Consider the following 9519-nt stretch of genomic DNA (forward strand, 5'->3'; position numbering starts at 1 on the left):
CCTCCTCCTTTCGCCACCGCCTTCATATTTGCACTTGTTGACTGTTGAGCCCACAGGCTTTGCTAACAGGAGAGCCAACCTAGTATTAGCATGGACCACTTGAGTACACGCACGCAGACGCATGCACACATTTTTTCAGCTTTTTCTTACCCATCTCCCGAGTTACTTAGTCATCTCATGCAAAATATGAAATAAAATAGGTTCAAATACTAATGTTTGCAGTTTTTGAATCATCATTCAGTCATTCATCTGAATCAAGAGTAAAATTTTCAGGCATTATATACTTTTTAATTTCTGCACTTTATAAAAAAACATTTCTTTTTTAGTTCTGCAGCTTTTACATTTCCTTTTAAAAAAATCATTTGCACAGTTTTTACTTTTATTTGTTGAACTTTGTAGTTTTGTTTACTTAAATGTATGTCTTTATCCATCCATCCATTTTCAACACCGCTTATCCTGGTTAAGGTCACGGGTCGCTGGAGCCTATCCCAGCTGACTTCGGGCGAAAGGCGGACTACACCCTGAACTGGTCGCCAGTCAGTCGCAGGGCACATATAGACGCGGACAACCATTCGCACTCACATTCACACTGTCACTGAGTGGGAACTGAACCCACGCTGCCCGCACCAAAGTCAGGCGAGTGTACCACTACACCATCAGTGATTGTATGTCTTTATTTTGTATGTAATTATATATTTTTTTTTTTTACTGTAATCATTGAACGTAATTATATATTTAAAAATGCAGTACCTAATATTGGGACCATCGTGCTAGTTATTGGGCCGTGGTGATGTGTTCACTGCCAGCTGTAAGTGTTGTTTTTTCCAATTGTTTTGCTCTCGTCATCAATCCCTTTCACTCCATATTGGCCTTTATGAACATTTGTGCCAGAGACACAGTTGCACACACGCACACAATCACACAGACACTTTCTCGCAACAGCTGTCCATCTTGGAAGGGATGATGTCAGAACAGTCGGCACACACTCCTAAGCCTGTTGGTTTCATAACAGGTGTCATGTATACAAAGCGTGTGTGTGCGTGTGCATGTGTGTTTGTGCCTTTGCCTTTCCAGTCCAAATTGTTTTTGGACCGCTGGCCAGAAACTAGCCCTAGGTGGCTGAGTATTGTTGTCTTGTTGCAATTATGACCCATCCTGCTCTCCCTCTCTCTCTCTCACACACACATAAACACACACACACACTCACTCATGATGAGTTCAAGGTCAATCGGGGCCGAATGTTTTTTTTGGGGGGGAGGCCCGGTGGTGGCCTTACTGATGATGAGGGAAACCCGCTGTGGCGGGCAGGCAAAAGTTCTGCATCAGTCAAGTGGAGCATGATGCGCACATGTGAATCCGCTTGTCAGCATCACTTAGCCGCAACAATGGAGCGCATGCAGGCACACCACGACCAAGAGGAGGTCCAGGAGGAGGAGGAAGATGAAGAGGTGACAGGAAAGGAGGAGTTTGTATTAGTCACATCTACAGTAGAAGAATACTGTACAGGAAAAAGTTGAAGAGGCACTTTTGCTACTTTCCACTTTTTTTTTTTTAACATTGTTGCAACTCACCTCCACTAAAGTGCAATAATGTGTGTTACATTTTATAGAATAAATAATAAAAAGTAATAATTTAATCAAACATTTTGCAGACTCACCTTATCTTTGTACCACACAAACTAAAAGCACTATGATAATCATTTAAAAACAATGCTATTAATGAGAAAAATGTGTTCACAATAAAAACTAATGAAATAATAATAATTCAAAAGCCACAAAATATAAGAATATAAAATATATTTGCAAGATACACTAAAACATAATAGTTAGTATAAAAATAAATAATATGATAATCATTTATTTGGGGTGCTTGCCTTATCTTTGTAGACAAAAATGCAAGAAAAGTACAATCATAATTTAAAAACAATACCATTAAAAATAATAGTGTAAATGGGAACATAATACAAAATTTCTAAATTAAGATGCAATAAATTATATTATTTATATCATATTATATATAATAAACTTAAATTCATTCAAAAGTTAAACATGTTAGTATAAATTTTGAATGAATGAATGAATTAATTAATAGTATGATACACTAAAACGAAAAAGTCAATGTAGAAAATAATTAACAGCTTAATAAAACATGGTTCATTCAGGTCTAATTTTTTGTTAAACAATTTTAGTAACTTCATGAGTGATGAGTTGCATTCTAAGTGTATTTGTTTTTAAGTGTTGTGAGGGTGGGTCTCCAGTCTCCTACTTAGATTAGTGTGCGTGTGTGTGTGTGTGTGTGTGTGGTGGTCTCTATTGAAAGCCCCTTCCTTCTGCTCTATTTAACCAGGTGAAAAGAGAAGTTGGACCAAGCCTGAGCGGGAAAACATGTCATTTGGTGTGTGTGTGTGTGTGTGTGTGTGTGTGCGTGCGTACGTGTGTGTGCGAGTGTCTGTGTGTCCACATGACTCCCCCAGTGTCATGACAGACCCCCTCATTGCTGTCTTTGTGTTGTTGTGCATGTAATGAAGCAAACCTACAGTACACTGTGGAACTCGATTGAATAAGTTCTTAATGTGTGTCTGGGATGTCATAGAGCATGCTAACATGCTAACAGTTGCTATGCTAACATATAGCATGTAAGTTAGCAACCTGAGTGTAGAAAGCGCAATGACAGGTCCATAAGGATTTTACACATTCTGTGGTCAATAGTATTTCTGAGAACTGCTCAAATGCTAGCGTGCTAATAGTTGGTATGCTAAAATGTAGCAAGATCAATAATGACTTTACAACGCGTCCCGCAGTCAGGAACTATATCAAATGACATTTAATGAAATGGGCGGCACGTTGGACAACTGGTTAGAGCGTCTGCCTCACAGTTTTGTGGAGCGGGGTTCAATCCCCGGTCTCGGCTGTGTGGAGTTTGCTTGTTCTCCCTGTGCCTGCGTGGGTTTTCTCCGGGCACTCCGGTTTCCTCCCACATCCCAAAAACATGCATGAATTGGAGACTAAATTGCCTGTAGGTGTGAATGTGAGTGGTAATGGTTGTTTGTTTCTATGTGCCCTGCGATTGGCTGGCAACCAGTTGGCTGGTGTACTCCGCCTCCTGCCCGATGATAGCTGGGAGAGGCTCCAGCACGCCCGCGACCCTAGTGAGGTGACTGACTTAGGTGCAAGGCAGCGTGGGTTCAGTTCCCACTCAGTGACGGTGTGAATGTGAGTGCGAATGGTTGTCCGCGTTTATATGTGCTCTGCGACTGACTGGCGACCAGTTCAGGGTGTAGTCCGCCTTTCGCCTTAAGTCAGCTGGGTTAGGCTCCAGTGTCCCGTGACCCTAACCAGGATAAGCGGTGTTGAAAATGGATGGATAGTTGGATGGATGCTGCTGGTGTTCCACAAGACTCTACACAAGGTCCACTGATTTTTACAGTATGAATGTGGGACAATTGACATTCCAGCAAAAATCATGAAAATTACTCGATATCCATATAGTTAAGTGAGTTTTACAGCTTTATATGGACATTTACGTTCAATTGGCATGATTATTGGAAATAATTTTTTAAGTGAAGATACGATTACATAAATATACATCCGTGCCCTTATTTATGAACCGTGCGTTGTCCAGAAGTGTACGTAAATTGTAAAATTCTCCCACCATTCCATGTATTTTTTTCCTATTGTGGTAACACCTGGATTAATTGTTCCAAACAGTCATTTTTATTTTGTTTCTGTAACCCATAAAGTTAAATTACAGCTGGGTTACATTTCCACTTCTCTGACAAGTTCCTCAATTAATATCGGTCTCCGGGAATATTCATTTTCTCCACCCTTTTTCAGAGAGGGAAGTCAATCCCGCATTATTAAAGGGATTGTGGCTACCATAAATGGTCAATTGGGGGCCTTTCTCAATGCAAAGGAGGGTCAGCATGCACGAGCGTGGTAGTTCAGTATAGATGGGATTTATCAACATACATTACTTACTAGTTTGCCTGCGACAGGTGCCCGCGTGTTTGATAAATATGGATTTTTTTGTACTTATACACATACTAAATTTATAAACTTAGAACCTGTTCCAGGCACTCTTTGATAAATGTGCGCCCTGGTCTCTTAACGTAATGTTTCACACATAAATAAATCGACCAAGCCGCAGTTCGTAAGTTGAAAAACTCATCAATTGGGGCACTTGTAAGTCAAGCTACCACTGTAGTTGTAGTCAGATATAACTTCGAAAAGGCTAACAGTGCATATGCAAAAACTGTTTTAAAAAGAAAAAAATAATTGATGACACATTTAAGCCTATGAAGGAAGTGTGTAGCTATAATCCAAATTAGGTATGCTCACCCTTGGTGGAGTATGTTGTATACCTTTTTTTTTTTTTCCCCCCAATTCTATGCTTTTTTTTGTTGATACCTTTTTGCACTTTGACCCATTTGACACAGCGCCGACTTACTTTCTAGCCAAATGTACAGTTATTGTTTGGGGCCTATCTTCAACAGGCACATGTCCACTATACTGTAACATCTACACTGTTTTCTTCTTTTCATTTTTCTTTGTCCCCCTTCGAAAAACAACAAACAAACGGTCCGCCAACGAATGTCGGCCAAATCTGGGCCCGCCGCTAACTGTTAGCGACGACCTTAATCACCCCGTCAGCAGCGCCAACAGTCGGCATCGTGCTCGCCACCTCTATCAGCGCAATCTGTATCGTCCTCATGTGTGTGTGTGTGTGTGTGTGTGTGTGTGCGTGTGTGTGTGTGTGTGTGTGTGTTTGTGAGTGAGATTGTAAGCCACACGCAGAGTACAATGGGTTTCATGTGTCCTAATGTGCAGAGGTGGTCAAAGTACTCACACACTGTAGTACTTAAGTAGAGGTACAGATACAAAAAAAAAAAAAAAAAGACTGTTAAAAGAAGTACTGATTCAAGTCCTTTACTTAAAAAGTAAAACAAAAAAAGTACAGAATATGAAATGTACTTAAGTACCGAAGTAGAAGTGCAGATATTAGTGTCAAAAATAACTGATAAAAGTACTGTACTGATTCAACTTCTTTACTAAAGTTAAAAAAGTATAGAATCTGAAATGTACTTAAGTACAATATCTGTATATATAAGTCCTATCCCAGCTATCTTCGGGCGAGAGGCGGGGTACACCCTGAACTGGTCGCTAGCCAATCGCAGGGCACATAGAAACAAACAAACATTCACACTCACATTCACACCTACGGGCAATTTAGAGTCTTCGATTAACCTACCATGCATATTTTTGGGATATGGGAGGAAACCGGAGTACCCAGAGAAAACCCACGCAGGCACGGTGAGACCATGCCACTGCGGCCACCGTGCCACCCATACAGTACATATTGTAAAAACTGATTACTAGGAAAATATTTTTTTTGTATCAGAAGGTTTGAGTTAAAACTCTGTACAATAACACTGTCATAATATTGAATTTATTTTGTTTTGTAATATAAGAATAGATTAAATAAAATATTTTGTTAATATAATCAGCCAGAGCTGCTAGGAATGCAAAGTTGTCAATGTCGTTTCACCATTGTTCCTGTCATACTGTGTTGCGTGTTGTTGTTTGCATATTCAGAACAAACGTTTCTGTTTTAATTCCTCATTAAAACAAAAAAAAACATGCAAGCAACAAATTTGTCCTCATGTTTTTGAGGTTGTAGGGGAAAAGCTGCAGCTGGCTACTAGTGTGGACTGAATGGGTGGCAACAATGGGAAAATGAAATGCCAGTATCAGCAACATATTAACAAAAAACAACTATGAACCAGTTCATTTTTGGAACGGTAAAATGAACTTTGAACTAGTTTGTGTAGACAATTAACTTTCCCAACACTGACTAGTAGTAGTAGCACATAGTTGTCAAAAAGTGCACAGTTTTGCCTACTACTAGTAAGACACAGTCGCTCTAATAGCGTGCTGATTGTCTTACGAGTGAGGACTAAAGGTGTACTACTACGTTAAGTTGAATATTAAGGATATCGATTAAATGCTCAAACAGCTTTCCATAAGGTATACGGAAGGTCCATATACTAGTACACTCTTTGTCCTCAAAAGTAAGACACTTCAGCAAACTAGTAGAATAACTAGGGTGCACTAGCAGATTGCCTCTCTATGCAGGCGTTGTAAATTATATTTGTTTTCATCTGTTTAGTGTTGTCGTGCAATTGCGTGAGGCACTTTTAGTTTTCATTTCTGTCCTCTCCCACCCCTTTCTCTTCTCTCAAATCTTGGTACCATGGATGAGGAGGCGATCGGGTTTCAGGGGGGGGGGGGGGGGGGGGGGGGGTGAGATTGTAGTTATCAGGCCGGAGCAGCCCAGCCCAGCCCTCCTACCTGACCGCTGCCAGCAGGGAGCGGTCACCCCTGTATCTCCAACCACAAAAGTGGCCAGGGAATGAGGAAATCAGGCCCGACTAATCTATCCAGGCCACCAGACAGCGTTGTACTGTAAGCATGAAGTGTGTGTGTGTGTGTGTGTGTGTGTGTGTGCGCGCGTGCGTGTGTGTGCACTGTATACATGCGTGTGTGTATATGTGTCTGTGCGGTGTCAGGAGCCTGCCACTTCTGCAACATCCGGCTATAAATCCATTGCAACACGGCAAACTGTATTTATGAGCCAATCTGCTTACGACAGACATGTTTGATTTGAAAAGGGAAAGGAGAATGAATTTAAAAAAATGTTGAAGTGGTCCAACTTCTGCTTTTATATTTAAATGTTTTTTTGTTTGTTTTTTGTTTTTTTGTGAGTGTGACAAAAGGACAATAACCATAGAGAACACCCAGCCCCATATAATTTACATTGCATCATAAGTCCAAAAAGATACTCATGTGGATGAAACTGTATATTATCAGGATATCACGTGCTCCTCTCTCACTTCTTAATGTGCTGCACTGTGAATAATAACATTCCTGGTGTGCTGCTAGAATGTGATAAATGGACGTTCAGTGCAACCAGGTCTTGGTTTTATTTTGTTGTTGTTGTTTGCTTTTTGACAGTCACACATTAAGCTGTCAAAGTGGGCTGGCATTTTTTTGTAGAATTTTTCTACAAAAATTAATGTGTGATGACTCGGTAAAAAAGAACAAGGAATGGTTTAGTTTACATCCATCCATTTTCTTTACCGCTTCTCCTCACTGGGGTCGCGGGCTGCTGGAGCCTATTACAGCTATCTTCGGGCGGAAGGCGGGGTACACCCTGAACCGGTCGCCAGCCAATCGCAGGGCACATATAAACAAACAACCAGTCGCACTCACATTCACACCTACGGGCAATTTTAGAGTCTTCAATCAACCTACCACGCATGTCTTTGGGATGTGGGAGGAAACCAGAGTGCCTGGAGAAAACCCACCCAGGCACGGGGAGAACATGCAAATTCCACACATGTTGGGGCGGGATTTGAACCCCGGTCCCCAGAACTGTGAGGCAAATGTGCAAACCAGTCGTACACCGTGCCGGCCGGTTTAGTTTCATTTATTGAAATTGTCCTTAATACATTTTTTATAGTTAATATTGTGTATTTTGTTATCGCTAAAAATATGCCATGACGAAAACATTTTGTGCATATTTTCTTTTACTTTTTGTGGTGCGTCAATGTGTAGCATGTTTCCACAACATGCATCAGTAAAATAATTTGGACAGTTAGTATTTACGCACTTATAGTATTTATGGGTCTGCTGTAAAAATATTGGTACGCAGGATAGAGTCATATGGACCGCCAATCAGTTTGCAAGACGTTTGTATATTATAAGGCTTGAGTTTCAAATGTGAAAATGTATCCATCCATCGATTTTCTGTACCACTTATCCTCATTCGGGTTATGGGTGAGCCGGAATCAATCCCAGCTGACTGGGCGAGAGACGGGGTACACCCTGGGCTGGTTTCCAGCCAATTTCAGGATACATATTGACAAACAACCTTTCACAGACGTTCATACATTCTGACAATTTAGAGTTTTCAATTAACTTAAAAATTTTTTTGGGGATGTGGTAGGTAATCAGAGTACCTGGAGAAAACCCACGTAAGCACACAGAGTCATGCAAACGCCACACAGATAAACCTAGAACCTTCGAAATGTGAGGCAGATATGCTAACCATTCGCCACGCCAAATGTAAACATGAAAAATATATATATATTGTTTTATTCAAAATTATATAAGTGCAAAATGTATATATGCACAAAGATAACATCATAACTGCTTTTAAATTTTTATTTTTTTAAAGTTTTGTTTTTATGGTTTATGGATATTATTTTTTCTATGAAAAACAAGAACAAGAATAACAAAAGCCATTTTGACCCTTATTTATGCACTTATTAACACATTCACTGCCATTGACGACTTTAGAAGTCAAATATCCATGTTAACTGGGAAGGCTGGCAGTGAATGTGTTAATGGGTCCGCTGTAAAAATCTTGGGACCTGGTACTGAGACTTGAGGAACAGCACTCATCTTTTACTTGTTTCATTATTGTTTGTATGCTAGAAGCCTTGGAAACTACTGATTTTAATTTTAATTTTATTTTAGTTTTTTTATGGTATAATATGTGGTTAATTTACTGTATTTTTTTGCCTGTGCAAAACAACATTAATCAAAAAGCAATTTGGACACTTATTTAAGTTTTCGTAACAGTATTTTTACAATAATGCTGAAACTACTTTAAAGTGTTAACGTCTTTAATTTTTGTGGTATAATATCACCGGTAGCATTTTTCAGCATTTCCCCCCCCCCCCCCCCAGAAACATCACATTGAGGTTACAATAGCTAGTTTATGTTTAGAAAGTATTCCCATTTTTTTGTGCAAAGCGCTACGAAATTCTCACGAGACGATGTTTTTGGGCTGGCAGTGTACACAAATACACACGCATGCATGTACACAAGCATGCACACCCACACACACACACACCATCCATCTTTTTAATGTCCAGGATGACACTACACTACAGTGTGTTTTTCTTTACACAGTATCCATCCAACTGGTGTTTTTGCTAACAAACGCACACACACATGTACACACACACGCACATGCACAGCTGCCTTCGCATTTAGTGAAAGCAGGTGTCTGTGTCTCGTGGGCTTTAGGGTTTCGGGGGGAGTTTTTTTTTTGCGGTAAAATTCCAAATGTGAAAGTCTGCTTGTGACTTGGGCCTCCCTATGCAACATCATAGCCCCAATCACCCCCACCCCCTTGCCCATCCACTTTCAGAAACACATTACTAAAACTACATTAATATCATTAGTTCCTCTAACTGTGTTCCCTCTGAGACTTTAGTAGGGGATTTTGCGTTTTATGGTGCTTGTTGGTGCATTGGATGGATACAGAGATGGAGGGTCTGGTATAAATATAACTCCACATCTTAGTGTAGGGCCCCCGTTGCATTCATGACCTCAAAGGAAAACAAGGGCCCTCAAGAGACTGAATGTGAAGCCTTTCGTTTGTATTTCGGAAGCACAATGAGAGAGTGCATGCCAATTGACACGGTTTGTGTTTAGCCTATGTTATCTTTAC

Source organism: Phycodurus eques, chromosome 18 (genome assembly GCF_024500275.1).
Source record: "Phycodurus eques isolate BA_2022a chromosome 18, UOR_Pequ_1.1, whole genome shotgun sequence".
In the NCBI taxonomy this organism is placed as follows: Eukaryota; Metazoa; Chordata; class Actinopteri; order Syngnathiformes; family Syngnathidae; genus Phycodurus; species Phycodurus eques.